Source organism: Zonotrichia albicollis, chromosome 6 (genome assembly GCF_047830755.1).
Source record: "Zonotrichia albicollis isolate bZonAlb1 chromosome 6, bZonAlb1.hap1, whole genome shotgun sequence".
Taxonomy (NCBI): Eukaryota; Metazoa; Chordata; class Aves; order Passeriformes; family Passerellidae; genus Zonotrichia; species Zonotrichia albicollis.
In genome coordinates, this window is record NC_133824.1 from 38,067,070 (window position 1) to 38,091,623 (window position 24,554).

At 49.8% G+C, this 24,554-nt stretch overlaps 1 protein-coding gene across 5 annotated transcripts in view; it reads left to right on the forward strand.

Annotated features, from left to right (window-relative positions):
* The window catches only part of RASSF7 (Ras association domain family member 7), a 58,288-nt gene that overhangs the window by 18,815 nt on the left and 14,919 nt on the right, over window positions 1–24,554 (forward strand). The window contains exon 1 of one of the 5 annotated variants that reach the window (XM_074543256.1): window positions 525–5,633. The exons of 1 other annotated variant lie outside the window; for it this stretch is intronic. The gene's annotated coding sequence lies outside the window, so the exon portion shown is untranslated. Of the gene's footprint in view, window positions 1–524; window positions 5,634–21,984; window positions 22,143–24,554 lie in introns of those variants that run through there. 3 more of the 5 variants (XM_074543255.1, XM_005491610.4, XM_074543258.1) reach the window with 3 other exon arrangements.

Below are 24,554 nucleotides of genomic sequence, written 5' to 3' on the forward strand. Positions count from 1 at the left end.
TCCTCCCAGCTTGAAATCTGCTTGGCTCTCCTGCAGAGACCCATGGTGTGTAAGGGACTGTAGGTGAGAGCCTGGCATTGTCTGAGACCTGAAGGGAACATTTGCAGGGCTGATCCAGCTCCTTTCCTTTGCTTTTATCCCAGGTAAAATGTATGTACATGATTACATAGTAAAGCATAATAAGCAACCAAACCTCACTGTGGTCAATTCACTCCCAGCCTATTTCATGCGGATAAGCCCATGATGGACTCAAATTGGAATTTCAAACTTCTCTGAAGGCATTCAGCCAATTGCAAAGGTGAGAACCAGCTGCACAGTTTGGGTCCTGAGATGAACTTTGCTGTAGGTGAAGCTGTAACATGAACTTGTCATGTGAATCTGTCTTGAGAAATAACAACTCTTTATATTTTTTATTGCGGTTTTTTTTTTGCTACAGTTTTTCCTTCCTCCTGGTCCCACCACAAATCTGCTCTCACTCTAATCTTTTCTTTGGCAGCTAAAAAAACTATTATCTTTATTGTTTCAGGGCTTGGCTTCTTCCTGTTAGATCTCCTAATTGGATTTTTACTCTCCGATCCATTTAGTCTCTCCTGTGCTTTCACTAAAACCCTTTAACCCTTTGGCACCAGCTTTGCTAACTGGTTACCCTGGAAGGTGCTCCTCTCCCTGATTTGCACAGGAACAGCTTTCCTAAGCCATGGATGCCACCTCCCGTGTCACTGTCTGCACACAGTATCATCATCATCATCTCCTTCACTCTGAAGACTGCAAAGGCTCACTGCGTTTTAACCAAGAATAACCAAAACAACCCACATCACCCTTTAAAAGGAGGTCTGAAGTCACCACAGAGGCAAAATCATCCAAAAATTATAACATTTCAGCTGTAGCTAGGAAAGGTCTGCAGCTTTGTCCAGATTCACCTCCCACCCAGACCAGGTGCCAGTCCTGTGTTCCTGGCTGTGTCTTAAACTGGGTTAGCAGTTACAGGAGGGGTGAAACAGCAGTGGGGCTGTGACCACTTCTGCCACTGGGGTCACTTAACCCTTCCACTCCATCATCTTTGGAAAGTGCTGTTCACAAAATGTGCTTTCTTCTACCTCCCATCTATTTTGTCCCTTTGGCCTGCAAGCTCTGCTGGACAGGGCCTTGGCCCTGCAGAGCCTCTCATAACAGTGCCAGAGTCTTCACTGAAGGCTTGGAGTGTGCCAGGAGTGCCCTGATTGCATTGCAGGTGCTTTCTGTGCAGCTGGAAGGACCTCTGTGCTCCATACCAGCGATGGTCTCCGTCCTCTCCATGAGTAAATCAGGGCTCTGGTTTCTCCAGCTGGCAGGTACAATCCAAGCTGTCCTTGGAGCACAGCAAGATGGTGATGGAATCTGCCATGCAGGGGGCTTGGGTACCCCATATCCCAAAAAGAGGCTGCTGGTTTCATGGCTTGAGCCATGCAGCTTCTGTTAGAGGAGGAGGGTGGAGCTGAGATGATGGCATCTCACCATAGGTCTGGTTTTTCCATCAGACCACGCAGTAATGCAGCACTGAGATTTTTCAGGGAGCCAAGATCTTCACTTGTAACATTTCTTTGTAACAGCTTGGAGCACAAGGAAGGAAGCTCTCTCTCCTCCAGGTCAGTCAAGCCCAGTGCAGGCAGAGGCAATGGAATAAGTCCTCCATGTAGCAAGATGTTAAGTACAAAAGGAAATGTAAATACAAAGGGAGGAAAAATAGGGAGAAGAGATACCAACCCTGCTGACTGGCTGCTCAACCAAGATCCAGCTGCCTGGCCTTTAACAGGCCTCAATGGACCCAGTCCCTCTCCTCCTTTTGTTCTTTTTTCCAGCCTTTTTACAACCTCAGTAGCTTTGTGTTTGTGTTGCTGCAGTGCGTTGCCATGGTTAAAGTTGTTATTTTCAGAAGGGTTTGCATCCTACCTGTGAGACAGATAGATATAGAGATGGAGACGTGCATGAATATGTGTGTTTACCTTCGTTTCAGTTCCCACTGGCCATGTGGAAAAATAAATCTGATGAGACGGAGGACCCTTTGGGGGAAATGAGGAAAGAGGGAGAATACCACCTTGGAGGAGTTTCTCCAAGGAATACATAGGCCTAAGCCAAAAGCATGGGGTATAAGAGATGATCACTTGAGAGCTGGAGAGGGCAGAAATGGACATAGGTTTGTAGAAGGTGTTATTGGACTGTGAAAAACACACAACTTCAAGTCAAGTCTATTTTAAGGGTGCAGTGTATGTGTGGAAAGGTGGGGATCACAGTTCCCTCCCTGCACACTGTTCCCACATTGGCAGTGCCAACACAAAATTGCTTCTTAGCCCTGTCATTTTCCTTGGCTCTGGTTGCTCCAAGTGCTAAAAGGGGTTTGCAAGTGTTATTTTTAAATTATTTTTTAATGTTCTTATCAGATACATGTAGTTAATTTTACTTTATTCCTCTTCTTTTATAATCAATAATCAAGGAACTGATTCTTTGGCACATTCCCATACGTATTCTTCTCCAGAGGAAAATGAAAACAAAACCTTTGGCTTTCAGACTTTTAGGATTTTTGGGTTTGGTGTATCAGGCAACAATAATTGTATTGTTGTTCCTCAGGGAATGATTCAGAATAATAGATCTGCTAGGAAAGATGGACCAAGTTCCTGAGTTTTTTGGCTAATGTTATTATGCCAGTCTGAATTGATGGAACAGTTCTGAATTGCTTCACTCGAACATGCATTGAATGAAGAATTGAATCAATATTTGCTGGGCCCTCTTCCAGCCCCTCCAGCTCTCTTACACAATCCACCAGTGCTGCCCATGCCTGGACAAAATGTGTGGGGCTGGTCAGGGGTGGCTCCTAGCCAAGAAGCGAGGCCCAGGCCCTCTGGAGTATTTTGGTATCTCACATCCTCTGATTGTGCCTGGAGGCAGGACTCCCCATCTAACACGAGGCACTGGCTGTGCCTGGCTGTACCTGGCTCCTGCTGCAGCAGAGGAGGAGGAAGATGGCACCTCCAGGGGCTGAGTCAGTCGCCTGAGAGAGAAACCACTCTCAAGTAGGATTTTTCCATTGACTGAGAACCTCCCCAGGTTACTGGGGCCTAAGATAGGCTGTCTGAGATAAGAGATGATGAACTGGGGGGCTGGAAGTTCACTCCTGTCTCAGGTGAGGACCGAAAGGGTTGGGGATAAAGGGGAGCACTTCTAAATCATGTGCAAGTTAAGAAATGGCTTTTTCTCCGTGGGAGAAATGCTGGTAACAACCACAGCTCAGTATTTCTGACAGCTTTATCCCCAAGCCCCACTACTGGCCAAGGCTGCTATTTGCCTTTGTCATGGGTGTTGCTACACCGTGGCAGTGCCCAGACAGCCAGGTCTTACAGCCTCATTCAGCCCTTGGAACCTGCTGTTAAAAGCACTGACAGCACTGATAGGGATGTCCTTCCATATCCACTGGGCTCCATACTGACGCACACCTGATCTCCTGCCATTTTGTCTGTTCCCTTTGGGAAGGCTGCCAGAAATGTCAATGTTTTCACCCTCCTGCTCTGTTTGGCAGTGGAGCTGTAACCCTGCCTGACAGCTGACATGCTCCCCAAGCTTTGTAATTGGGGTGATGGAGCTAATGAGGGGGTGAATCCTTCCCATCACTTTCTGCGATTGTCATTCACCTTCTCCTGCCCCATCAAGTCAATGGAGAACTCAGGTATCTGAGCTAAACAAGGGACATCTGTACCTGTGGTCTAACCAGCACTGCTGGAGGCTTGGTCCTGAGGATGAGCAGAGCAACCTCAGAGCCACACAGACACCTCCCTGTGTGCTTGTCTGCTCCACAGTCACCACAAATTAACTGCAGGTATGTCCTGAAAATTAATGAGTTCAAGACCTTTGCAGCTTCACACAGACCATCTTCTGCAGAAATAGTGTCCTTAATTAAATCATACCTCCTTCACCAGGAGCTGTATTGAGCCCAAAAACAGGGAAGGCAGTCAGGCTGCCTGGTGCTGTACTGGCAAGATGTGGGGTCACTGGGAAAAGGCTGCTACAGCTCATCCACATCCACCTGCAGGGCAGAGTGGGGGGAGGAGCCAGCCTGGATTCGCTAATTGCTGGCGTGGGGTGGCAAGGAAACCAGCCCAAGTGCTGGCCACAGGGCTGCATAGCACCTCAGCAGCATGGCTAATTAATGGGGTGAAATGGGTGTTTGGGACATGGTATAATGGGGAAGTGAGTCAGGCACAGCACCACATGTGCTGATCCTATGGTTCCGCCCTCCAGCATGCTCAGACCCCTCTTCAGGTCACCTTCTCTTGTGACCTGGCAAAACCTCAGTGGTCTTCTTCTGGGGAGAATAAATGACAGGGGGCAGAGTTGGCAGAAGCCAGGTGCCCTTATCCCAAAGGTTCAGCATGTGGTCTGGGTGTGAAGGATGTTGTCCTACAACTATTATTTCCTGAGCAGGAAGGAGATCCACATAGATGCCTGGGTTGGAGGGTCTAGGGAGCTCAAGGGGAGAAGTTCTGCCAGAATACCTGGGTTGCTGTTATCTATCCCTCTACACCACCACCAAGGTGATGTGGAGATCTCTCTTCAGAATCTACCCAGGCACCTGTACCTTGGGAAGGAGTCTGGCAGGTTGGGAAGAACTCTCTCTGTCTGTGAGGAGTCAAGATGCACCAGTTCCCACCTCCGGCACTGCAGGAAACAAGGTGATGGCTGCATCTTTCACTCAGGTGTTGCACCTTGGCAGCAGCTGCACGTGTTTGAGCAGAGAAGCCAGCACTGGGGTGTTAAGGAAACTTTCCTGTCTGACCCTTTGGGAGTGTGATGGCCAGAGTGCTTCCTGAATGGTCAGACAGGAAAGTTTCCCTAACAAAGATGGACTGTTTGCATTGTGCACCTGAGCCCTCTGTGCTCATGAGGGGCTTAAGGCTCCAGTTCTGGGCTCCGTAAAAAAACATCTTACAGGGGCTGGCTGGGAGAAAAAAAATGCCCCTGCGACTGCAGCCAGGCCAGAAAGCATCCCTAGAGCCGTGGGTCTGCGGGTCTGCACCCACGCTGCACCGTCTGGGGCAGAGCCAGGCAGGTGGCAGCGGCCGCACCGGGGCACAGGGAGCACACTGCCGGTACTGGGAAAGCGACACCGCTCCCGGCAAGGTGACCACCGGGAGGTTCTCCCTGGTAAGGTGACCACCGGGATAGGGGCCGGGACGCTGAGAAAGAGGACACCCAGAAGAACCCAGGCTTGTAAACACAGTTCTGGCAGTTGAGAAGAAGTGCTCTTTTCCCTTCCTTTCCCCACGTCCCTTTTGTTTTCCGCAGCCCGACAGAAGAGGCTTCCAGTGAGCGGCAGGGGTGGGGGCAGAGCCCACCCGCACAAAGGCAGCTCCCCACGGGCTCTGTGACCGCTGTCACGCTTTTTCGCTCAAATCAACGCCAGCAGTGGATGACGTGGGGCTGGTGCTCCCCAGCCCCGGGGCTGATTGGTCCCAGCTCAGGTTTGAACGCCAAGGTGTCCTGGCAACGAGAAGCAGAGGAGCCAGACTTTCCCGTCCCCACTCGGCTCCGGGAGCACGGCGGGTGCTGGGCAGCGACGGGGCATCGCGGCGAGGAGCAGCGCGCAGGGCCCGGCCCTCCTGCAGGTACCCTGGGCGCCCTCGGGCCGTGCCCCAGCCCCGAGCCGGGAGCAGTTCCACGCCGTGGGTGTCGGGGGCCGCCGACAGGGACTCCGCACTGTCAGCGAGCGGCACCTGCGCTCCGCACAGACACGGCAGCGGAGCTGGTGCACCTGGGGGAAGGGATGGGGAAATCACAGGGGTTTGGGGCACTGACAGAGACCGTGCAGTGGGGTTTGGGGGAGGGATGCCTGGGGAAAAGCTGCGCAGGGACAGGGGAATCAAAGCGCCTTCCCACAGTTGTGTGGTCAGCTCTCCTGCCCCAAGAGGAACGAGTAATTTTGGCTAGTTTTGGGTTTTCCTGATTAGTCAAACTCACAAAGCCCTGCAGGGCCCCCGGGGCTCTGAGATGTGCTAAAAGAAGATGGCTTTACATTGAAATGAAGCAGCTTTTCCTGCTGATAGAGAGCTGCTCTGCTCTTGCCTCAGCGTAACCCTCCTGCAGCCCGTCCCTCTGGAGCTTGGGGGTGAGGAGGGAAGGGCGCTCAGGGCTCAGCCGTGTGCAGGGGCATGCTGTAAAGAAAAGGCTTTTCCCTAAGCCTGGAAGATGCGAGCAGAGATGTGAGGAGCTGGCTGGGGTAAGAGGTTTGCCGGCACGGGGAGGCAGCACTCAGCACAGCCCATTTTGCACCCGTCAAAACCAGCAGAGACATATCTGTGAAAAGATGTGCCAGCCATTAATGACAGGGCACATCCAAGCTGTCCCAGTTGAGAAACCACTTCCATGGGGTAACAGCCATCCCAGAGGAGCTTCCTGGCTCAGTGGCAGGGGGTGAGCTTGTGGAAGGGCTGATGTCCTGCACGGATTCAGTGGCGCACGTTGAAAAGCAGCGCCACGACTCAGGTCTTGCTGCTGCAAGTGGGGCATGAAGAGGGAACACCAAGACTCCAACACCAAGACCTTTTGGAGCACAGCTTGTGTTATTTATTAGAGCATAGGGCTGAGACCTGCCTGAACAATTCTTTCCCACAGACGCAAAGGCATGATGAGACTTGGAGGTCCCTCCTAGTACCATGCTCATAGTAGAAGAGCAGTCCCTCAGCATGCCAGTGGCAGGGAAAGGCAGAGGGACATCACAAAATGAGCAGGGAGTGTTGTGCTGGCAGCATGTTATTGCTGCCCTGGATTCGCACTGATGACCTGGGGGGGTGAGATTAGCACAGTCTGCTTGTCCCAGGGCTGTGGGGGGATTAGAGAGAGGGAAAGGGTCGTGCCTGTTACATACATCATTTTTCTCTGTTTAAATGGGAATATGTAGCACAACTTGTCAGTTTTTTAAAAAAATTATCCTGCATACTGAAATGTTGCCAAAGTTTACAATCTTGGAGTGGTGGGCTTACAGCAGTAGAGGTTCTGCCTAGAAAACTCAGTTACTAGATCTGTGAGAATCAGTGATGCTTTTTGTATCTAAATGAAAGCTAAGAAAAAACGTCTGTCTCATGTTGTAAGAAGAGGTTTGACCTAGATGAACCTGAAAACAAATAAACATGAAAATTCACTAAAGGTGAATTAAACAATTCACCTTTAGTGAATTAAACAGGGTATTTTAATTTTTTTTTTGACAATCATGTTTTTAAATTGAGCAGCTTGGGACTGGATGATGTTCCTACTTGAACCAACAGCTCTCCCTGCTCCAATTAGTTCAAATAAGACTTGTTTCTCTGAAGGGTTAAGGCCAGTACATTCTTCAGGCTTTATTAAACCCATGAACAGTAATGTCAGTCTGAAACCCAAGAGAGGGGAAAACATACCCACACCTTGCAGGCCATAAACAGGAACAAATTTAGCTCACTTTGTATCTCCCCACCAATTGAGCTGAGGCAGTTTATGAGCTGGGAACATTAGCTCCAGTGAGGCAGGACTTTCCCTGATTAAATAACATGTCAGTCATTAAATAACTCATCTTTCCTGGTATTTTATGGAATAAACAGTGCCTGTTGCTTGCTAATAGTGTCTGCTTTTATTTGAGTGGGATTGTATTTTATAACAATCCTTCTGTTCAGTTTGCATGTTTGCAGTGACCCCAGCAAGCAATCACTCCATGGCTGATAGTAAATTCCCTCCCAGAGGTTTAATGATAGTATTTACTGTAGGAGCTATGAGTTTTAGGGCTGTAGTGATTAGGGTGGGTTGATGGGACACAGGGCAGTTGGATAATTGCTAGTGATGAGCCAGTGAACTCCCAGGTAATTGCACCTTACCTGGAGAGGTGTGCTGGCATGAGCGGTGTTTTAAAGACAAAGCTGTGAGGAGGATGAAGGACTGTCATTGTCTCCACATGACAGCGATGAATCATGAACAGGAAATTATCCCTTCTCACCAAGAAAAATAATGTTTGGTCTGTTTTCTTTCCTGTTGCCATCTTAAAGAAAAGACAGGACTTATGTGCCTGTTGAGTCTGTGCCCCTTCCTTCTCTTCATACCATTTAAACACTGTTGAGAAGTAGAGATGCTCTGCTTGAGGACACCATCAAGTGTTGTGGAAATGGGTTTTGAAGGAAGGAAAGACAGACATACTCACTGACTGACCCTGGGAAGGCCTGGCATAGACCAAACCTCAGTTAAACACCAGAGAGGCCTGGTGACAGAGGGACCCCGGCAAAGCTCACTCACGAGAAGGCTTCAGCATAAGCTCAGATTTCCTCCACAGATGTGAGGTCCAAGCAATTCTGGTTCCTAGGACAGCAGACATCATTAATAATGTTATTAAAGGGAGAGAGTAATTTTACTTTTAATGAATGTGGGATCTACATAAGTTGGTGTGGTCACTCACTAGAGCCCCATTGGCCCTTGGGCAAGATTTCTCAAGTCCCAGCCATTTCCATGTCTGTTTGGGCTCCTCAGGACATTACTCAGCCTGCATGTATGTGGATTTGGTAGTCCTCACCTGGCCCCAGAGTTTGAGGCTGTCTACAGTGCAGCTCCAGTGCTGCTTCAGGCTCCCCAGTGCCTGCGGTTTCCAGCCTTGGCACTTTGTGTTTGTTTGTCCTGCATACCCAGCAGTGGAGAAGCCAAAATTGCTTTGCCCTCCCTTCTCATGAAACAGAGGGCTGGAGATTTGATCCCTCTAATTGCCAGCCTCTCCTACCCCAGAAAGGAGTAGTCCCCAAAGCAATGGTGACACTGGAGTCCTCTAATGCTTCTTGAGTCTTCATCAGCAGGTCCTGGAGGGCTTTGGGAAAGATGCTGTATGCCTCACATCTATTTTAGATCTGGGAGGGTTGAAGCAAAGCAAGGGGCAGAGCCTTGACACACAATGACAGGACTAGAGCAAATGGCAGGTTCAGGCAGAGACAAAGGGATTGACAGAGCAAAGGGTCTGAGAGTGGTGCTCTTACCTCACCTCAGAGAGGTGATTCTTGGTGGGTCTGGGACCAAGAAAACTCTGATTAGTTGGCTCTCTATCTGCTAGAACCTTTTGATTTTTCCTTATGATTAAAAGACAAAGATGGGGAGTGTGTCTCTTCTCTCTGTGTTAATCAGCTTTCCTTTCCCTCTGTAGCAAGAATGAAAGATTGCAGCAAAACAAACTCCATTACAAGACTGTTCCACTGATTGGGAGAAAATAAGTAGTTTGTGGACCCAGAAACTCCCAGGAGAGGGGCTGCTCTTGGTCCAGCAATGATTTAAGGGACTTAGTGAGTCAGAAGTGCCTTCAATAAAGCTGTGGCAGGGTTGTCAATATATCAAGAATTTTGGGCAATTGGACCAGATATATCCAGGTACAGGACGATAGAAATGATAGTGCTGTTCCAGACTGCTGAAGTTCCATTGACATTCCTGGAGCTACTCCACTGTTATGGCTAGCAACGGGAAAAGGAGTTTAAGCTGTTCTCATTCTGCAGCCTGATGCAAGCACTCGCTGCTCCACCTTCTTCTTTGTTGGCCCACACATTTCTCCAGCTGCTTGATGCAGAGGCATTGGTCTGGCAGGAAAAAAAAATCAAACATTTTCTCTCCTAGGGATTTTGTAGAGCTGGACAGTCCTTGATCAAGTCCTACTCTCTGCACCAAGAGTAGTGCAGGCACAAAGAAGAGGGGAGTGCAGGCTGTCAGTCCAGTGGTCCTGCTTTAACCACCCCAATACACAGCTTGTGTGAATGGAGGAATCCTTTGCTTCTCTTACATATGGTGCTCTTAAGGGAAACATGTGCTGATCATGAGTTTACAAACCACTGCCAGATGTTTAAAATTACATCGTTTAATTGCTGGTGCAGGACCACTCAGTCCAGTGGGTGTGATCTAAAGGAAACTTGCTCTCTGGTACCAAGAGGAGAACAAGGCTCCACAATACCAGCTTTGAACCTGAAGGTAGTGAGGTACCAGCAAAGATCAGAGCATGAGATTCAGAGGCAGGAACTGTTGAGTGTTGATCCTGGATCTACTCCCAGCTCTTTTTGCTCTGGGGCAAATTGTGTAGCTTTCCTTTTCCCTGATCCCCTTTCATCCCCTGTCCAAATCCTTTGTCATATGGGAGTTGGGAAGAAGCTTGCAAAACACCTGCTGAAGTGCTCTGAAGACAGAAAGCAGAATGCACAAATGCTAAGTTGTATGGGCAATATTAACAAACCCAGCTTTATGCTTCCCAGGCTAAATGAGGAAGGAGGAGGGGTTAACTGGTGGGTGGCACCCATGTCCTAATTACAAGGCTTGTCCCTGGATCCCTTTGGTGTGAAGCATCCTCTTGGCTGAAAAACAGCTGATAAAGTCACACCTGAGCAGAGGTAGGGGAGGAAAAACTTGTCACACGAGTGAACCAGTGAACTGGGGTGGGTGGAAATTTCCTTTGGCAGGAAGGGGATAAGTGGTGGTACCAGCAGTGGGTTGGAGATGGCCTTCAGGACCACCTCTGACCTACTGGTCCTGCTGTACCTCCTCTTTCTTGCCTGGTGCATTTTTCCTGGTGTCTGCTATATGGTCTTGAGGGTCCTATGAGATCCAGGAAAGTCCTTCCTGTAGCTGCCATTGTCCTCTCTGACACCTGATTCAGGGGGATAACCTCTGGCATTTTAGTAGCCTCTTTGTCCCACATGCTTTGCCAACTCAAGAAGCAGCACAGTCCCAAGGTTTAAGATTTAATAAGTAAATTGTGAGTGCACTTTTCTTTCTGAACCTTTCCAGCATTTCAGGGTCACATCTCTAACATGTCTTCGCAACAGTGGGAGTTCAAACCTGATGGTGCATGTATATGTGCTAAGAAAAGTGAGATATCCACACAAACAGCTACTGTTGAGGAGACAAGACACAGCAGATGCCATGAGGGCTGATAGACCTTCCAGGCTTGGCCCCAGACAGGTGTCTTGGGCCTCTTCCACAAGAGGCCCTGCGGTTCCCTCCTTACTGCTGCTTTTTGCATTTCACTTGTGCTCATGATCTTGCCCTAAATCTAGGTTGGTCTTGCAGGTGTAGCATGCTCTGAAGAGCACCTGGAATAGGTCTGCAGGTCTGACCCCTTGTTTTGGCCAAGTGATTTCTTCATGATCAGGGAAATGCAGGTTTGACAGCCTGGGAACAGGAAAAGTGATTGCAACTCATGCCTCTGCCTTTGATGCTTTGTAGCTTGGGCAAAAACTCCAGTTGGGATCAGTTGCATGAGGACATATAAGTGCCTGAAGATGCAGGTTGATATCTGCATGCTGTTTATTTTACATTTAAGCTGCATCTGGGGGTTTTGTTTCCTGACTGGGAAGTAGGAAAAGGTATTTTTTGTCTCTCCTTTTATTACTGCTCTCCAGCCTGAAAGCTGCTGGGGTTGAGATGTCCCTGTAGGTGTGTGAGTGTGTGCTGCAAGCCCTCAGCAGGAGACTCGTGTTGAACCCCACTGAGCCAGCCCTGGAGCTGAGTGGCCGAGATGCTCTCTAAGCCCTGCAGAGCTGCATGTAGGGGAGGGTGTTTTTTTCCCCCAAAGAGCATTTGATTCCTGCAGTGCAGGAAATGGGAAAGGGGACATATCTGCACCACCTGGGTCTCCTCCATGGCTTGCTGGGGCCGAGCAGCACCTGCTTACAGCCAGTGCTTTGCCTTGGAAGCCCCTGAGGGCTGCTGAATGTATCTGCTGCCTGGCTTCTCTCTTAGTTAGTCTGCATGTAACAGCCTGGGAGATTATTGCCCCCACCCATGCAGTTTGCCAGACAGATGTTAGAGATGGTGATGGATATATCTGCTCTCAGATTAAAAAGCAGTTTAAAATGCATCCCCTGCCAGCTGTGGCCCCCTGGCCTGTTAGCTTTCAAGTGCTCTCTGGAAGAAATCCTTTCAGATTTTACTCAGCCCTAGCCTTTCCTGCAGTCTCCTTGTGCTGTTTTCTGCCTGGCAAAGCCCCAGCAGCAGCCCCCGGGCAACGTGGCACGTGTAGTGGGAACGACTTTGGCTGACTGGGGTGGTTTTGCAGGGAGTCCAGGTGCTGTACACAGTACAGTGGGGAGGAGAAGACGCCTCCGGATGGAAGTTAGCGATCTCTTCCTCCTCCCTTTTTCTCCTGAACCCAGCAATTCAGTGGTTGTGTCAGCATAACTCGATAGCATGGGGATAGAGAGAAGCTGGAGCCTCCACAGCACAAAGCAAAAGCCTCAATTTGCTCTCAGTTGCCTGTTGCAGGAAACTCTGTCTCCTGGTGATAAAGGGAGAAAAAGAGCTGCATGGCGAGGACACCACAGGACAACTCCTTCAGGGGGAGAGTGAATGCTTTCTTCTCTGCTTTGGACATTTGTATACCAACTTGTCTTGCCCTGCTATCTCTACATGGGCAATCTTGCCCTTAGCGTGGGTTTTCCCAGCTTTTCCCAGGGACCTCGAGAGCTAGTCATCCCCATGCTGCCTTTCCAGGGCTTCTCATCCTGCCAGAGCCTGTAACAGCCTGGGCTGTGCTGCAGGTCTCATTCCTTTCCTCAGTTTACCCTGCAACAGTGGCAGCATGTGCTAGTCACTGCAGTCAGATCAAAGGCCGGTAAGCTGCCCTTTTGCCGAGGTGGATGTAAAGGTCTAAGGGCAGCAATGCTCAACAAAATACCTCCTCTCTTTGTAGGAGATGTGAGTGAGAAATTCTGTCTTGATGCTGATGCTGTTGGGACAGGGATGCTGGGATGGCAGCCTTAGTGGGGGATGACTCTGCCTGCATTAGTCATGGCGGTGGAGGGGAAACCTGTAACATAAAATTATAAATTATATGTGTTCAACAGATACATAAACATTACTTCTACCAGCACTGTAAATCAGGCCTATCTCCCCACCTTCTCCCAGATTTTACCAGCCTAATCTGGAATTTTCTGTGCAATATTTATTTTTCATTACTCAGTCTTGAAGGAATTGCATTTTGAAGCAGCCAGTGACTTCTTTTTGTCTAAAAACTTAGTTTTCCCCTGAAGTCAGCTCAGAGCACCTGTCTCTTGGAAAACCAGGCCCCTTTAAGATGTCTCAGGCTGCTTTGAATCACTAATTGCTTCTGAATAGGCAGGCCAAATGTTTTATCACTTCAAACTCCCATAGCAATGCAAATCTATACAGCTGAGAAGCCTCTTTCCATGCATGGGGGTGATGGGTAAAGATAAGGATTAAAAATAGAAACAAATTCAGCCCGGGGGTCCTCTTTGTTCCTCCCTGCCCTCGGTGGGGTTGCCAGGGCTACATTTGTTCCCCTGCATCGTTTTTGGATGAGATCCAGTGCCCCTTGAATGCAAAGCTGAGAGGTGCAGTGGCGGGAGAGGGCTGGATGAGGTCCTAGGTACATACATATTTCATTGCCCGTGCCAGGCTCTGTGTTGTTTTCTCTCTCTGGTTTCACAAAGGTGGTGTTTTCTAAAACTCCCACTTGTTGAGGGCGACACAATCCAGGCTTCATCCCGTCTAAAGTTTCTGGCTTTTCAGTTGTTTCCCACTCTGAATGGCAGCCAGGCATATTTCCCATGCCTGGGGGGAAAAGGGGGTTGCTTGGTAGGAAAACAGGACTTGCCACAGTGCTGTTTGGAGGGAGCTACATGTGCTGTGACATGTCCCCCTCGGGGCTGCCGTGTGTGTTTTGGGCAGTGCTGGCTCACAGACGCTGCAGGAGATGAGCAGCCCTTTGCAAAGCCTCGCTGGTACAGGGCTGGCCTGGCTTCTTTAAGTAACCCACAGCCTGAAGGCAAATATTGACTATTAAGAGGTGGAAGATCTCAGGGAGCAAGGGCAGTCTGAATCCTCCTTTTTGCTTAGGTCGCCTGTTATTAGAGCTGCCTGCTGTGTGCTGAGTACGGCTATGCTCAAAAATTGCCAAGAGCTCAGCATTATGGAAGCAAAAGCCAATTTACTGACTTTCCAATAGAAAGGAAGATACATGCTGAATGTGCATCTGTTGGATGATATTTCTGTTTCAGGCATGCCACTAACATACAAATGGAAAAGCGACTTTGCATGATTTATGTAGTTACTAGGAAAACCTGAGTCAAGTGATACTTTGTAGAGTATTGGGCACTATTTATTCTTAGCAGAGTAGGTTATAAAATCTATTTTCAATTTATCTCCCCAAACGAATTCCAGTTGACGTTGCCTATCCTGCTCTGGACATGGAAAGCAGATAAATATCCTGACAAATACCATCTTCATGTAAAATCAATAGCTAATAAGAAATCAGTCCCTTGAAGATTATAGCAATTTATCTTTAAAATTAAAATAAAGACTGCAAAATTTTGTCAAAGATAAAAACAAACAAACAAATCTCTGTTCTTCTTTGTTTAGGTACTATTTGTATGTTTCAGGTGCATATAGGACCCAGTTAGGGCTTGGTCAACTAAGGATAACTATTGTTAACTTTATTGTACTTTTAAAAGAGAGAGCTGCTTTCCCACCAGACTGGGATTTCCAGGGAGGCACCAAGGCACTGGAATAATTTTAGGCCTTCAATCCTGTTCTCCAAAGACCTTTGACTCAACAGGGCTGAAACTCAGGCTTAAATCCGGTAGGGGGTTAAATCTTCAGTGTTGGGTTCCAGCTCAGGGGTAATTGTCTTACTGAACAGGGGTTTTCATACATAACACTGGTCTTCCTGGCAGGGAAAAAAAAAATTAAAAGAAAGGTTTTGAGTCTAAAAGGACAATTAGAAACGAGAAAGCTTGCTTGTACTTTACGAGCTTATGTGTAGATGTGGTCTTGGATGTTCAAGTCAGTACCAAAAGCAATCCAGGCTTGGGGCTCTCCTTATTTCTGCCCAAGATCTCCACTTGGGTACCAGCAAAGCACAGAGCTGGTGCAAGATTGTGCTCTACTCTGACATCTGGCACCAGCAAAGCGAGGCGTGGGAGAGAACCTACAGTTCTGCTGCTGTGAGGGGGCTGTGAGGCTGAAATGTGGGGCTGGCTGTGTAATGGGGGATTCTGAGAGCACAACCTGGCAGGTGGCTTCTGGGGCATGGTGCTGGGAAAGCAATTAGGGGCAATGGGAATGGCACAGGTAGAGAGCAGGAAAAGGTGTCCTAAAGGGTGGAAGCTGTGCCAGGCTCAGGTGCCCTCCCAGCTCGAAACTGGGAGCCCAGGCAGGGAAGGAGGGGGAATAGCTGGAGCAAGAACCAGAAAAACCTGCTCACACCAGCCCGGGATTCACATTACTCACACTGCTTTAAAACAGGTCAGGTTTGCTTTGGTTTCCAGGCAAAGATGGCCAAAGTGCCTAAGGACTGTTTGCAGCTCAGCTTACTGCAGTCCTGAGCTCCTGTGTGCCTGCCCACCGTGTCACTGTGCCCCCTACTCATCACCAAGGCCCTTCCCGGGATTGCAGCCTTTCTAAGCAAAGGCTGGGCTGGAGGCATGCACAAGGACATTTCCCAGCTCACCTGAGGGGTGGTAACTGTGAGTGGTGGGATCACATCACCCTCACTTCCTGACCTGCCACAAGCTTTGGAGCTCACACAGCAAGTTTGCTGCTTGAAGCTGGATGGGAGACTGGTCTGGGGATGCTCCCCATTGCAAAGGAAGAGTGGTCTGCCTCTCCCCCAGGTGCTATCAGAGGTGAGAAGCTCATGGCAGTGGTGAGAGCTGTCCTGCTTCAGGTCTCATCCACAAGCACCAGGGTCAGCCTCACATGGTTTATCAGGTTATTATAGTCAACTTCATCTGGGTGGGACTAGCAAAGATGAAACCACTTTTTTGTTAGGAAGAAGGAGGGGAGAAGGAGCTAACAGAGTTAGAAATCAGATTGTCGGAGGCTAATGGCTGTGTCTGCTTATTAGGCAGCAATAACAGTAATTTACCTTTGAATTGCAATAATTCATCGTAACGCTTCCCACCTACCTCATGAACCCTTTCTGCTTATCTCACCCCTCTTGTTCAGGGATCTGAAAGCATTTCATAAACATTAATTAATTATTCCTCCACACCCCTGGAAGCAAAGTAAACATTATCCCAGTTTTGCAGCTCAAGCTGAGCTCACCCAAAGAGATAATAACTGAGCAGGGGTGCAGGAGCTCAGAGCACAAGCCCTTATCCCAGTTTTGACCAGAAACACCTTTCAGCAGAGGGCTCTGACACGTGGGCACTGGGGGCATGATCCAGGGTAGTTCAGTCCTTCATCCATGCACGTTCCGTGCTTGCCACCATTTTCAGATGGCAGGAGAGGTGTAAAAAGGGTGAGTGTTGCTCTTGCCTTGGAGATGTCTCACACTCATCACTATCTCATCACCTTCAAGCCTCCACCACAGGGACCCGGCACCTGCCAGTGTGTGAAGCACCTGCCATTATTCACAGTAGGACTCTCCCTTTTTTTTAATGACTACGTTAATGACCCTAATCTGTCGGTGTGAATGTGGTTAATCCCACAGCTCCAGGGACTAGAAGTTCAGAGACATTTCTTCTCCTGCCTCCTCTCACCTCATTTTGCATCCTAACCTAATGCTTCAACACTGAGGTGAGCTGGTGAGACCTGTGCTAAAGCAGAAGCCACCCTGTCCTGGCTTGGAAATCGGGCTGCTGTGAGTAAATATTCAGGACGCAACAATTACAAATCCAGGCCATCTCTCTCCAGCGTTTCAGCTGAGGGAAGTGAGCGACATCCTGAAACAAGATGCTGGACGTTAAACCTGTGCTCAAATGCCTTGATAGATCTTGGCCCTTGAGGAGCCTGTGACCCTAGATGTGGTGACAAAGATGTAAATTAAGGGGAGGATGTCCCCTGCAAATAATGAGCCTTGGCAGTGGAGAGAAGGAAGAGACACCAAAGGTCCATGCCAGGCAAGCCTGTTGGGAAGGGGGATTTTTTCTTCCCCTGAAAGCAGCAGTTGACTTTTGGAAGCCAAATGGGTTCCAGCATCAGAGCAGGAGGAGGGTCATGTTTCATAGACAAGTCATGGTGGATTAAATGTAAATGAATCTGCAGTGTGATGGACAAATGGGATCAGTGCCGGGAACCCCAGCTCCTGGTGGGGGATGGATTAGTAATGGGCACTGGTGGGTTTGCAGCAGAGAGGGAGTGAATGGCAAGGCAGGGAGGTTTCCAGCATTGCCCTGCCTGTGGCACTGAACGAAAGAGACATCTCCGGGCTCAAAGAAGAGAGGTCAAGCCTAGATAAACACTAGCTTGGTCCCCCATCAGAGAATCACTGAGTCATGAAGAAAAACTTTAACAGCTGCAATGCTGCTTTTGAACCTCCTAGTAAAAGGGAGGGTCAGGAGGTCAAAACTTTCAATGCCTCTGGGAAGAAGAGGACTTTTCCCCACAAGCCTTTGAAAAACCGAACTAAATTAGCATGACCACACTGCTAAATGCTTGGGAAACCTGAACGGCTCGGGTCACAGGCTACCGGAGCAGCAGAATGGCAAAGAGCTGCTGCATTCCCATACTCAACAGCCATAATTAATGAGGCTATTTCCTAGGTGAAAAGCAGGTCTTCTGCCCAGCACCTGGACGGGAAACAAAACCTTGCAGGATGTGCCCTGGGCATCTTTTCTTCTCCTGATACCGTTGCCTTTTCCCCTTTCTGTTTCTTCCATCCATTTTCTCTCTCACTTCCATCCATCATCGTTTCAGCTGTTTTTTCCTCCCTTGCTCCCAATGCCACACAGCTCAACTCACTGTTTGAAGTGGGGAATGGCAATGAAGTTGTAATGATCTAGCCGTGCTCTCCCCTGGGGTTGCTGAATGGGAATGCAGAAGCTCCAACCTAACTAGGAGGTCACATTTTTTTTCCTACTTTTTATTGCAAAAGGGATATGTAAGAGCCCTCCTCCTCACTGTGAGTTATTCGCTTCCACTTTGAAGGTAGATTTTGCATTTCTGGACCTTTTGCAAGAGCCATTCTAGCAAAGACCAGGCAATGCAGACTTCAGGAGAATGTAGAGACCTGGAATTTTTGGCTCTGACTCTATCCTGGGTTTTATATTCATCTTGTACTGTGAGTATGGTGGGCACCACTTGTCATGAGACCCTTTGCAGGTCTCCCTTCACAGCTCCCACCACCAGAGGTGTGGAAAGCAGAGAGGCGTGTGCAGACCTTGCAGTGGCTGTCAGGGCTTTTGGGAAAGGGCTGTGTGCCTACACAGGGCAATCCAAAGAGCCCAGACCAGTGTAGCCAAAAGGTTTACTGATATGGACTGCATTCCTGCAGGCTGCTCCTGAGCATCCCCATTCCTTGCAGCCATAGGAGACCAAGTGCCCAGCAGCTTTTCCAGGCTTGCTGCAGAAGAAGAAGGAATACTGAATAAAGCAGGAGGGCAGGAAATAAATCCCCCTTCAGAGGCCAGAAGGCCCGCCCTTGAAAGACAACAGCTCATCTACCCACCAGACCAAGGTCTCTCCTCTGTGCAAGCCCAGGCCCAGGCAGGGTTGTGGGTGGAAAAGAGGGGATACAGTCTGTAGTACCCTGGCAGTCAGCTGCAGGGCTCTGCAGTGCCAAGCCCCAATTTGGCTTTCCTGTGATGCTGCAGGATCTTTTCTTTCTTATGTCTCTTGTTGTCCTAGAAACAGAGGAAAAATTTCTTCCATAGAAGCCCTTTTGTTACACTTGAGGTAGCATCTTCTGTCTCTCACTAAAACTGTGTATGGTCACAAAAAAAAAAAAAAAAAAAAAAAAAACCTTGCCAGAAAATATATGGTGAGTTCAAAATCTTCCAAAGAAACCTGGAAAAATGTAATACCCTCCAAACATTCCAAAAGCCCTAAAAGTACTGCAAGGGTCAATGGGCACTTTGTAACACTGCTACAATGTATGTTGAGCAACAGAAGGCAGTACTCTTGTGTGTATATGTATACATATACATATAAATATTTTTATAGATGTAATTATATGTATTATTTATACCCATTGTTGAGAGAGAGAGAGAGGTCCTCATTTCTAGCCTTGGATTACAGCTTTTGAAGTGGGGGGTGTCTGCTGGAAGAGAAAGTCAACATGCCCTCTGGTATTGGCCACTTTTCTCTCCTGGTGCCAGGGCTTTCCTGGAAATGCTGGGATTTTGCAGGCAATTGTCTTTATTTGAGAGGGAAGCTTATGTTCTGGGGAAAATGTGCCCTTCTGTGTGCTCAGCCAGGCAATAGATACACTGGGTAATTTCTCTGAGGCACATGAAATGTTGTAGCTGCGTCAGGAAAGCATAGTGACTGATAAATTTCCTTGCAGGAAATTTGGAGGCACACTCCCAAGGCTTGCAGGATCTGGAGACCCACTCCCAAGATGTGTCTCAAGGAATCCATGGCAAAGGGAGAAGGAGAGGAAAGCAGGCAGGAAGGTTTGACAGCCATGATGCTGACTACCTCCTGCTCCTGGGGGAAGCAGGGGATGTGGGGCACCTCTGAAAATCTGGGTTCTCACTCTTTCCTTTTAGAAATAGGCCTGGAAAAGAAACTTTCCTCCTCTTTTCCCTCCCAACCACAGCTCAGAGGGATTTAGGTTTGTGCCAAAGCCAAAACCCAACAGCTCTGCAGATTCAGGTGCCTCAAATACCCACTTTTCCCTCATGCCCCACACTGACCATGGACTGTAGCACGGACTAACACTGCTGGGCTCGGGGGGCTGTCCCAGGGAAGATGTGCTCTGCTAGGAGCGGCTATAGCTGGTGACCTGCTGCTCACCCACAGTAGGTTTGTACTCAGGAAGGGGTTTTGTGCAAACATAGTCTGTATCTTAAGACACTTCAGAACCAGGACACTTGTGCTCCTGAGCAGTGAGACAGCATCTTCTCCTTTGGGGAAACTCAGATAGGATTACTATCTCATCTGCTGCTGGAGAGACCAAAGGACCTGCTTGGTGATGATTCAACTGCTCAGGATGCTGAGACAGCCTTGCTCTCCTCCCTAAAGCAGCCTGACTGCTCAGTGTACAATGAGGACACGACTTTTCAAAGCTCTAAGATAGACCTGTAGCAATCCCAGCATGGAACCAGTGGGCACAAACCCAGAAATCAGCTCAGTCACTATTCCTGGTCAGTCCCTGAACATGGCCTCAGCACCACAGGAGCCTTAAGAATAAATCTGAGGCAGAGAAGATGGTCCATGAGCCAGTCTGGCAAACTCACCAGTGTGAAACTAAACGTTGGACATTTTTATCCATCTTAATTGATGGAAGGTGTGGAGAACTCTTCATAGGATGAGAAATCAAGGGACCATGCAGACAGCGAGACAGAGTCAGTTTATTTATTTTTCACAGTAATAATTTTACAAGTGAAAAGAGATTTCCAATCTTTTTACAACCTACTTAAGGTAGAAAGATTTAAAACTCAAAATCTTTTCTTAAAAGAAAGGCAACCATCCCTGCTAGTGGCAAATGAGCCTTTGCTCAGCTTGTATCCGATTGGAATCTCAGAAGACTGTCCAACCAATTAAATAAGATACATATCTCCTGAGAACAGCCTTTGTTGTTTTCTTTTATAGATCTTTGTTCCTCCTGTGCTGTAAGGTCTCCAGGGCATGGCCTGTGTTACGGAGCACCAGATGTACTATCTGATTTTAGGAGATCCTAATTATGAGGAATATGTCAGAACAACAGAAAACTTCATTTAAAAATCCAATTAAAGTTGCCGAGTGACAGCTACGGACTTGTGTGTTGCATCACCTCCTAGTCCCAGCAGCTTCCGTGTGGAGAAGGGAGTAGTTAAAGATATCATGAATCCTAGACAAGGATATCATAAGGCCTGAATGAGATGGGGATTTTTCTGACCATAGGTTAAAATTGACACACATTTTGTGGTGGAGCAGTAAACCTGAGATCTGTTTTGGAGCAGTCACCTTGGGATCCAGTGTCCGATGGGTGGGTTATCCTTTCTCGTGAGTAGTGGGACATTTCACAAGATGTTCTGGATAAAGAAATATAAAGGTAACTCTGTGTGTGGCACTGGGGTTGCTGAGCACCTTCACCTCCTCAGGTCTTGCTGGAGCACCTGCACCAGTAGAGACCTCGAGGATGGGATTCTGATGCCATCACAGCCATCCCCATTGCTTGGGGGACCATGGAGGAAGGACATTGGCATGCAGGGTGTGGGGAGCTCTCAGGTGGCTTTTTTGAGAGATAGGATGGGAAAAGCTGACAGAGAGAGGAGGTGAGAAGTTTCCAAAGCTCCAGCATGGCAGCAGACACCTGCTTCTTCCAAAACCGGCTGAACCTGTCTCCCTGCTGTCATCACTCTGCGGGTTCGGGGCATTCTGAGCCCCCGGCCGGCTGAAGGGCACGGGGCTCGAGGGCTGCACCCTCCTCGTGCACCAGGGCAAGCTCTTCTCTCTGGAAAGGGGCTGTTTTCTCTGCTCTACCCAGACACCTGCTGGGGCAGGTGGAGGTCTGGGCCCTGCTGCGGACAGGCTGAGCACTTCCAGGCGGGAATGAGCCCGCCCATACAGCCCCACGGAGCCAGGAGTCAGGGACAGGGAAGTACGGGGTGGTTTTGCTTGGTTCCTTTTTAGGAAAGGAGGTTTTAAGTATTCTTTTTAAAAACATGATAATGTTTTCAGATTTTTAAATATAAATTAATAACCTTTCTAAATAAAATGAGAATTCAATACTTTTAAAAAGTTTTTTTAGAGTTTTATTTTTATTGGAGAGTTTAAGACTTCAGGGGGAAAATGTAAAATTTATTTATTTATTTAAAAAAGAAGAAGGAAAATGTAGAATTAATTTATTTATTTAAAAAATAAGAAGGAGAATTTAAGGGTTTATTTTAAAACGAGAGTTTTAATCTGTTGGTTTTTTAGAGAGGTTTTATGACTTTTTTGAAGAGAAGATGTTAAGGTTTTGGGGGGAATTTTTAAAAGAATTTAAGATGATTTTTTTAAGGAGAATGTCAGACTTTTTCTTTAAAGAGCCGAGGTGATGCGGGGGAGTTCCGTGTGGGGCGGGGCTCACCTGGCGGGGGCGGGGCTCACCTGGCGGGGCGGGGCCGGCGGGGCGGGGCGCGGAGGGCGGCGCTGGGGCCGGCGCGGCTCCGCGCTGCGGGGCGGACGGGAGCGGAGCGGAGCGGCCGCCGCTGCCGCCGCCCAGGAGAGGAGCCGGAGCCGCGGCCGCGCTGCCGTGGCCGGGCCGGCGGCAGGTGAGTGCGCTCGGGCGCGGCGGGGCCGGGCAGGGGCTGCCGCTGCTTTGCAGCACCGGGCGCGGCCCTGCCCTGCTGCAGCCGGGCCGGTACAGCCGGGAGCGGCCCCGAGCAGGGGGGCTGCGGCTGAGGCGGGGCCGCTGGCTGCGGGTGCCCGCGGAGAGAGCCGTCCCCGGGGCAGCCGGGGCCTCGCCCGCCTGGCAGGGCCCGCCGCGGAGGGGACAGCCCCACGGGGCTGCCAAGTGGGGCAGGGGCGGCGAGCAGCTGGCTTGGGGCAGGGCGCCGCAGTAATCCCGGATCCCGTAAGGAGAGCCCGGGCTGGAGGGACGGGGAGCGGCGTTCGGCACTGGCGAGCCCCGAGCCCCGATGCCACCTGCTCGGTGCCGCTCCTGTCGTGTCCCGGTCGGTCGAGCAACCGGGTGGCTTTGCCTCCCGCCTGCCCCAGGCACTCCCAGCAGCCCCGGCCACCAGCACGGTGCAGCCGGGCCCCGCTGGCAGGAGCGGCCCCGCCGGCGCTGCAAACGCTGCCCGGAGCCCCCAGCGGAGGAGCCGAGGCGGCGTGGGGGTCTCAGATGGCCGTGCCAGGAGCCTCCTCCCCTCGCATCCGTGGGACAAAACCTCCCGTCCTTTCTCCCTTCAGAGACGTCTCCGTCTCCCCGAGGAGAGGGGTTAAATTCCTCGATAAGAGACAGGCTCCAGCCGCATACTTCTGATGCCTTCCGTGAACTCTGCCGGCAGGTTGGCAGGTTGTTTCGTAACTCCACTTGTGGCCTGCTGCGGGGAGGAGGAGGGGGGGAACGGGACACCGAGCTCCTCTCCTGGTTTTTTTTTCCCTGCCCTGCAACAGCGCTTTGTAATTGCAGGTTAAAAACCCTAGCGTGGGTTCAAGGGTATTGTACAAAAGAAAGGGTCACAGCCGTGCGCCTCTCACTCCGAGTGGCTGCCTCAGGCACAGCCCATGGCACTCCCCTTGGGATGGCTGTTTCAGGAGAAATCAGGCGGAAACTCGTGAGAAATGGTCGAAAGAGGCGAGCCGGGAGCTGTGGCTGCTTCTCCTCGCCGCGAGCCGGGCCAGCTCCCCGGGATGCCGGTGCTAACGGGGAGGGCCCGGGCCGCGCTCTGCCGGGACTTGCCGGGCAGGCACCGGGCCCCGGCAGCGTGTGGGAGCACGAACGGCGGAGCGCCGCTGTCAGATGTGGGGCCGGGCGGCTGCCGGCACGGGGCAGCGGTGCTGCACACATCTGTCAGCGCTCCTCGAGGGGCAGCGCTGCGGGGAGCGGGCGGGAATTGCAGCTCTGCCTAGGGAGACGAGAGCAAACCGTGAGCACATGCTGTATCTGCAGTGGGCAGGAGTGGGAAGCGTCTTCCAAAGGCTGCTTGTTTTCCTTATCAGGCAGTGCCGGTGGTGTCTTCTCAGGAAGGGGCTGTGGGGAAGGGGGGATGTTCTTACCTTCTGTTGATGCCGTTGGAATGCCAGGAATCCTCCCACATCCCAGTTATCTGCTGGGGGAGCCTGAGCACGATGCCTGGACTCCCTCTCCACATACCTCTGCTGGCTTCCCCATGCCTTCTCGAAAGAAGTGGCGTGGAAATCCAGAAGCTGCCACAAGTGCACACATCTTCCTGAAGCCTTTCTTCACCGTGTGGTACAAAGTTGTGAGGCCAGGGAGTGCTGCTTGCAGCACCTGCGGGTGTCCAGCATTCACAGCATTGAGCACTGCAGTTCCCAGGGTCCTGCACTATTTCCCTGCAAAGGTATGCCAGTTGCTCTAAAATATAAAACTCTTTGCAAATGAGTGTGAGAGGGACATGGAAATTAGTTTTACCCAGGTCTTAAAGAGGCAGACTTGAGCAATAATCTGGCAACATGTGTGTGCTGTCCACCTCCATAGTGGACATGTGTCCTGTGGTTGTTTTCACTGTCACCATGTGCTGCAAGGAAATATTGCTTGAGTGCATCTGCATGGTCCATACTGGTTCATCCTTTTCATGGTTTTCAGCATCTCTCTGTCCTGTCTTGTTCATGTCACCTTCAATAGGAGAACCCTCCAGTGGTGGCACAGAATTGACCTACGCCCATGTTCTGTTGTTTCTCCGTGTGCTGGGGAGGGAATGCTTTGGGAGCAGTTCCAGACAAAGAGTTAATCCTTCCTGGCTGGGAGGCAGTGATGTGTGTGCCAAGGCTTCAGAGCAGAGTATTTTCTGGAGTCATGCGAGGTTGGGTGCTGTGGTGAGCAGGGAGAAATCCAGGTGCTGTTTGACAATGGGTTGCTCTGTGCCCAAGTCTAAATAAAGGTATGAGGGACACTTTAAGTTTCAGCTCTGTGTGTATGCATTGTTCTCAAGAGCATCTTTTTAAAGGATGTTCTTCCATCTGTTCCAGCTTGTCTATGCCCTTGCAAACCTGTGTAT